General features: G+C 39.3%; 1 long non-coding RNA gene across 1 annotated transcript; it reads left to right on the top strand.

Moving 5' to 3' along the window:
* The first annotated feature begins 1,216 nt into the window (after positions 1 to 1,216).
* Positions 1,217 to 5,372, top strand: LOC125137325 (uncharacterized). Its single transcript, XR_007137406.1, has 3 exons — positions 1,217 to 1,287; positions 2,481 to 2,605; positions 5,065 to 5,372. It is a non-coding gene; the product is annotated as an uncharacterized LOC125137325 (long non-coding RNA).
* The last annotated feature ends 2,059 nt before the right edge of the window (positions 5,373 to 7,431 follow it).

Raw genomic sequence — 7,431 nt, 5'->3', positions numbered from 1 at the left:
TCGTGGCAGGAAATAGGAACTGTGCACCTTTTCACAAAAGCAAAGGCTGGGTGATATCATCCTCATCCAACAGATATTTTACTAGTATCTTCTCCTTCATAAAATTTCCCCTTTTGTCTGTTGCTCTACTAGTAAGAAAACGATGGGATAGATTAGATTTAACTATAACTCTCTCTATAGATGATTCAAAGAAAGGAATCTACCAAGTCCAGACATTTTGAAGCCTAGAGACCTTGAGAGTGGCAACACCTTATGGGATGTGTAAATAACACTTCAGCTGCACGTAACAGAGTTCTCAACTAAAAATGGCTTAAAAAACAATGCGCTTCGTATCTCACATTACAAGTCCAACGGTAGATAGTTCTGAGGTTGGCAAAGCCAAAGTTTAACTCTGATCTCAAGCTCTCAGATGCTTTCTACCTGTCTGCTGTGCCACCTTCAGGGTGTCATCAATGTCTCCTCTCACAGTCTCAGCTGCAGAAACTCCAGGTGTCACATGCAAACGCAAGAACAGCACCTCCAAAAGGGGTGGGGAGGTTACTTCCCATAAATCTTTTATTTTATTTTATTTTTTTGGTCTTTTTACCTTTTGTAGGGCCGCTCCCATGGCATATGGAGGTTCCCAGGCTAGGGGTCTAATGGAAACTGTAGCCACCGGCCTATACCATAGCCACAGCAACGCGGGATCCGAGCCACGTCTGGAACCTACACCACAGCTCATGGCAACGCCGGATCCTCAACCCACAGAGCAGGGCCAGGGATCGAACCCACAACTTCATGGTTCCTAGTTGGATTCGTTAACCACTGAGCCATGACAGGAACTCCTCTTTTAATTTTTTTTTAAATTTTTAATTTTTAAATTTTTTTTAGGGGAAAAGGGAGAAATTCTTAGTTATTATAGGACATTTTTTCTTTATCATTACATTTCAAAATAGCTATGCTGAGATGATACAAAATATAATTGAAGTGGCCACAAAAATCAAATTATTATGTGGAAGAAAATCTTAGTTTTCTGCAAAGTAGAGAAACTTTAAGAGAATGAAACCTAAGCGTATTGCATTGTGATTTTCTTTTCTCATACACAATTCATTTGGCTTCACCTCATTCTGTTATCACTTTGTGATTTTTTTGATTTGGCTTTTTTTAAAACTTCTTTAAATAACAAGAAAATTCTTTCCAGCAGCTGTAGCTCTGATTCAGCCTGGGAACCTCCATATGCTGCCGGTATGGCCCTAAAAGAAAAACAAACAAACAAAAAAACAATGCTGTGAGAAGACCAAGGATCAGGTAAGTCAAAAGTGGTCATGTTTAGAGTCATACAGCTTTTTTTCCCCCTCCCGTTTTAAAAAGTTTTGTGGGATAGTTGATTTATAATGTGATAATTTCTGCTGTATGACTCAGTGACTTAGGCATACACATAACCATTCTTTTTCAGATTCTTTTCCCACGTAGATTATCACAGGATACTGGGTAGAGTTCTCTGTGCTATACAGCAGAACTTCAGTCATTGCATAGACCACAGTGTGCAAATGCCAATCCCAAACCCCCAGCCCATCCCTCCTCACCGCCTGTCCCCTCTGGTAACCATAAATTTGTTTTTGAAGTCTGTGAGTCTCTTTCTGTTTTGTAAATATGTTCATTTGTATCATTTTTAAATAATAGATTCCACATATAAGTGATGTCATATGTTAGGAATCAAAACAGCTTTTTAAGTCACTGCATTTGCCCTACGGCTCCATCTTCTGACTCTTCGCCTTGTGCTTTTCTCTCCTGATGCTCAGAATAGTGCCAACAGCATGAGAAACACTCAACAAACACTTGTTAAATAAAAAGATTAACATTTAAAATCTGGAAAAGAACGCATGCCATTTCTGTAATTTTTTTTACGGAGAGTTTGAGAAAACAGAAAGCACTATAACATGATAGCCACTAGAGGTCGCTAAAACTTCACGCAAGGAGAATATGTTATTTGGGACCGAACAGGCTGATCCTCTTAAAATCCCCAGCGAAATGGTGATGGTTGTTATGTAACAATTACTGACTTTCCAAGGCTTTTAGGAATTGCAGTTATACATAGCTCAAGCTTAGTGTTTTTAGCATTGACATTTGCAAAACATTCTGCTGAGCCAACATAGCCATTTTTTCCCTGTGACATTTATCTATATTTAGAATTACTGTTTCTTTTTTGTAACAGAGATGGTGCGATTATTTCGTTAACAGAAAAGGTTTTTTTCCTCAAAGTTGATTTTTTCCCTCATTGTTATATTCCCAAGGAAGAGCCATCTGTATTTCCCATGGATATAATTTGAGAGACATTTAGAAGGCAAACCCTCTTTTTCCCTGGGCGATGCTTGCGAGGCAGTCCCAGCTATCTGAAATTGCATCATTAGCTCTTTATTACTTTTTTTTAAATTTGTGTCCCCACATTGTGCTCCAGAACAACATTTCCTAAACTGATTTTTTTTTTTTTATATGTACAGTGTGAAACCTTCCATCAAAAGGAGGGCTCCTCAGTCAAGTCAGTTTGGAAATGCTGCAACCAGTAGCCCCCAAGTGGATCTAAGAAACCACACTGAAGGGAGAGAAGTTCAACAGCAAAGAAACAGTTGGGTTACTTAGTTTACAAACCATTTCCACATCTTTGACCAGAAGTCAGCAAACTTCTGTAAAGGACCAGATAAGGAAATATTTTAGACTTGGTGGGTCATCCTGGGTCTCTGTGGGAACGTCTCAAATCTGTCACTAGGGCACAAAAAAAAAAAGAAAAAAGAAAAGAAAGAAAAAAAGGCTCTGGACAATACGTAAATGTCTGAGTGGGGCTGTGTCCTGACAATGCTTTGTTTATGAACCCTGACATTTAATTTTATAAAATTTTCACATGTCATGAAATATTACTAACATATTGATTTTTTTTCTTCCAACCATTTTAAAATGGAAAAACACAGCTATATGTGTTTTACAAGCAGTTTGTTACATGCACCCAAACAGGCAGTGAACCAGACTTGGCCCACCAGCCAAAGTTTGCCATCCCCCGCTTTAGACTACAAGCCCTCTCTCCTTACCTTTTATATTTTTTGTGTGGATTCTATTAAGATTTAGGGGACAGTAGAGCCTCCAGATGGAAGCTGCCTTGATGGACATTTTGCTTGTTCTCAATTTTTCCTGTTATAAAATGCTATAATTCATTGGTTATATTCGTAGATCTCTTTTTAGATATATTGTTTCCTTAAATAAATAACCCAGGACATATATGGGGGCAATCGAGGCACCAATAGGTAATTCAAGAAAAACTGTAACTTTGCTTTTGTTTCTGGACAGAGGTCATTCTTCTCTCTGTTTGCTAATAAGACAGTAGTTACATACCTGGGCATTAGCCCAGAGAGTGGGAAAGACAAAATTATCCAGACCCCATATTTTTGTTTACCTATTCCAGAGGCTTTGAGTAGGGAAAGGAGGATGTGAGGGCAGAGAGGACTTGACCATAAATTATTCTGGTAAAGCTGTAGCACACTGGGGAAGACGACGTTCATCCTGGGAATAGAGTTTTAATTTTTTGAGCTATACCTGAGAAAAAAAAAAAAAAAAGTCCAGTAAAAGAACTTGACCTTCTAGGATGGCGCACTAGAAATGTCAGGTCAAGGAGTTCCCGTCGTGGTGCAGTGGTTAACGAATCCGACTAGGAACCATGAGGTTGCGGGTTCGATCCCTGCCCTTGCTCAGTGGGTTAAGGATCCGGCGTTGCCGTGAGCTGTGGTGTAGGTTGCAGACGCGGCTCGGATCCCGCGTTGCTGTGGCTCTGGCGTAGGCCGGTGGCTACAGCTCTGATTCGACCCCTAGCCTGGGAACCTCCATATGCCTCGGGAGCGGCCCAAGAAATAACAACAACAACAACAAAGACAAAAGACAAAAAAAAAAAGAAATGTCAGGTCAAAGCAGATCAAAATCAATCTGAAAAGTGAGTATAAAAAAGTAGATCTCTCATATTTGAGGAGAGGGAATCAAAGTGACAGACCCTACAGTTGGGGGTAGCTGTGATGGTTACAACCTGCAACAACGCTGAGAACCGCACAGCAGCCCTTGGTTGTGTAGCTCCCTAGTTTCCCAGTGCTCTACAGCTATGATGCTGGAAGGTGGGTCCAGATCAGGATCATCAGCAGTACCCTGTTACATATGCACCTCGTCAGGCCCACCAGAGACCCGTGAAGCTGGTCCAGCAATCTGTGTTTTCATTAACACTTCAGATTATCTGAAAGTTGCTAAAATTTAAAAAAAAAAATGCTGTTCTACACCCACTTTCTCTTTCTCAGACAAGTAAGAGAATGTTTGAAAGCTGTCATGGATTATTTGGCTAAGGCAAATCAACTGCTACAAGAATAGGTATGGAAAGGAAGCCTGATGGAAGGCAATGGCTGGAGGAATTAGAACTCTGCATTACAGGAAAAATGCTGGTTGATAGCCTAACAAATCTAATCTGATATCCTAACAAATCTTATCCAAAATATCATATCATTGTATAAGAGGTCTTTGTGCAGAAGAGGAAGAAGGATAACTGCAAAACCTTACAAATAATCTAAAACTGTATCTCCTCGTGGGAAAATACAGAGTAAGATTAATTTCTCGATAAATATTTCTTGGGAAATTTTTTGTCATGTTATAATTTGGTGATGTTTCAGAGTCATTCATTCAGGCAGGAGAAACAAAACACTTAGCAGTTGAGCAGCAGAAAAAGGTCCAAGAAGCACAATAAAAATATTAATGTCTGACATGGGATTCAGAGTGAACAAGGACATATTTTGAAGTAAATTTCCCACTATACTCTGCAATATTCTCATCTTCCTTTGAGTGATCTATTCTGGTTTAGATCTACTTTATTTAAGTTATTAAGTTTCAATCTCTAGTTGTTGATTACTTATTTTCACCTTTTATATCTAACCTTCATTTTGTTGCATTATTCGCCATTCGTTTCTTTTTGACATCGGTGAAGGTCATTATAGTCCTGGGACCTTTATTATTTAGCTTATCACAGTCATGAATCATTGAACACATTTTTCTTTCTTTTTTTAGGCATGTAGAACTTCCTGGGCTATTGCTTCTCAGCCTTTTGGCCAAGATCAAGTGTAGAAGTTCCTGGGCCAGGGATCACACCTGCGACCTGCACCACAGCAGCAGCCTGAGAAGCTGCAGTGACAATGCCTGATCCTTAGCCTTTCTCACCACAAGGGAACTCCTCCATATTTTTCCAATCTCTGTGACCTCAAAGATCCTCAACTCCTAAAATTCTATGATTCCACAATTTCTAATTGGTGTCGTAGTCTAGAAATCCCAAGAAGAAAAATAAAGGAGATGAATGAATTTGTTCAGAAAAGCATTTTAGAAATAAAAACCCCTTAATTCCCTAATAGATGCAAACTATTGACTTTGGAATGGATAAGCCGTGAGATCCTGCTGTGTAGCACTGAGGACTATATCTAGTCAGTTATGATGGAGCATGATAATGTGAGAAAAAATAATGTATACATGTATGTGTAACTGGGTCATCTTGTTGTACAGTAGAAAATTGACAGAGCACTGTAAACCAGCTATAATGGAAAAAATAAAAATCATTATAAAAAAAGAAATAAAAATCCCAATATTAATATTCTGCACTAAACCAAATATGAATCTAGATTTAAGCAGGGTTCACAGCTCATATAACAAACTGATGTTACAAAATTACAGAATCTTGAGTCTGCAAATGAAAAGAAATGGAGTTACTGAATCAAATTTAGAGTTAATGAGCCTTTTCAGGCTTCATCGTGTTAAACAATATATTCCATTATTATAAATATTTGTAACAGTTATAAGTCAGTGATATACAATACATTGCTGATTACACTTTGGACCAAGTGGCCTGCAATTTCTCAGTTATTTTGAGGAGCTTTATCATATAGATGACATTTGCTCCATGTCTTGGGGCATCTGCAGATGATTTTTATTGTGACATAAATCACCATACAATGCTTGAATGGTTGTAGGTTGCCTCTAGATTATCAGAACTGTCAGAATCCATGTTTACACAACAGAGAGGGAAAAAAGTAACTCTTAGTTCGAACTTATTATTTCTGTTATTGTGATACAGCTCCCATTCTTTGCTTAGAAAAGTGAAGTCTATTAAGATTTGTTTTTTGTCTTTGCAAAGGAGGATCTATGATTTTTCTTTTTCTTTTTCTTTTTTTTTTTTTTTTAGGGCCGTGCCTGAGGCATATGGAAGTTCCCAGGCCAGGGGTAGAATCAGAGCTACAGCTGCTGGCCTACATCACAGCCACAACAACACTGGATCCAAGCCGTGTCTTCAACCTACACCACAGCTTACAGCCACGCTGGATCCTTAACCCACTGAGCGAAGCCAGGGATCAAACCCACATCCTCATGGATGCTAGTTGGATTCATTTCTGATGGGCCACAATGGAAGGTCCCTGGTTGACCTTATTTTATTTTGTAGATATTTAATTAAATCATGTTAAGCTCCCCCCCATACTCCTCCCCCCCATACTTTTGGAGCTGATAATTTTCTTCAGGTTTCAAAGAGATCCCCCTGTCCTCTGAAAATCTTGTTGCCAGTGGATATTGTGCCTCTTTTCCTATAATCATCTGGCCCTGATGACAGTGAGGTGAAATACTTAAGTTATATTTTCATTATATGTTCTTAGTATACACCGCCTCATACTATATACTCTATTCTATACCTATTTATAAGATCAATGTTTTAATTGGCTATTGCCGAAATAATGTTCTCTATCAAAGAACACAAATTCTCAGTGGCATAAAATAGGCTTTTATTCTTCTCTCATGGGAGCAAGTGGAAACTCATGCAATCTCCTAAGGCCTGGGTTTGGAACTGGCACAGTTACTTCTGTCTATGTGTCATTAGCCAAAGCAAGTCACCAAAGTCGAGGGGCAGAGAAATACACTCTCTACACTGAGACTGCCAGAGTGTGGGTGAGGATAGAGGTTGGAGCCAAAATTGAACCTACTAAGTCCCCTTCAACCCCATACGAAGTTTGCTATACTCTACGAGTGGTTAAAAGGATGTTAAAAGTATTATGGACTCATCGGTTGACCTTAAAACCCATCCCCTGGATGTGATGTGACCTAACTGTACCTCCATCAGCTGTCAAGTCATGTGCCCATGATGCCAAATCACCCAGGAGGACTTCAGGGCTGCCTGCCTCTAGACCCAAGGTAACCGTACTCATTTGGGTGTTAATTATATTGGGGTCAACACCTGGATTTATGAAAGCCAGGATATCCATTTTACTTTAAAGCAAAATGTTACTGAGCTCAAGGTTGCAAAGAGAAAAGCCACCTCCACCAGCTCATTGCCTTGTGACAATGTGACTACTTTCTTTGCACTAGATGTTGGGTGTTTTTCCTATAATGGCCCATTTTCCC

The sequence above is a fragment of the Phacochoerus africanus genome, chromosome 10 (assembly GCF_016906955.1).
Source record: "Phacochoerus africanus isolate WHEZ1 chromosome 10, ROS_Pafr_v1, whole genome shotgun sequence".
Lineage (NCBI taxonomy): Eukaryota > Metazoa > Chordata > Mammalia > Artiodactyla > Suidae > Phacochoerus > Phacochoerus africanus.
This window is presented reverse-complemented; position numbering and strand designations above follow the sequence as displayed.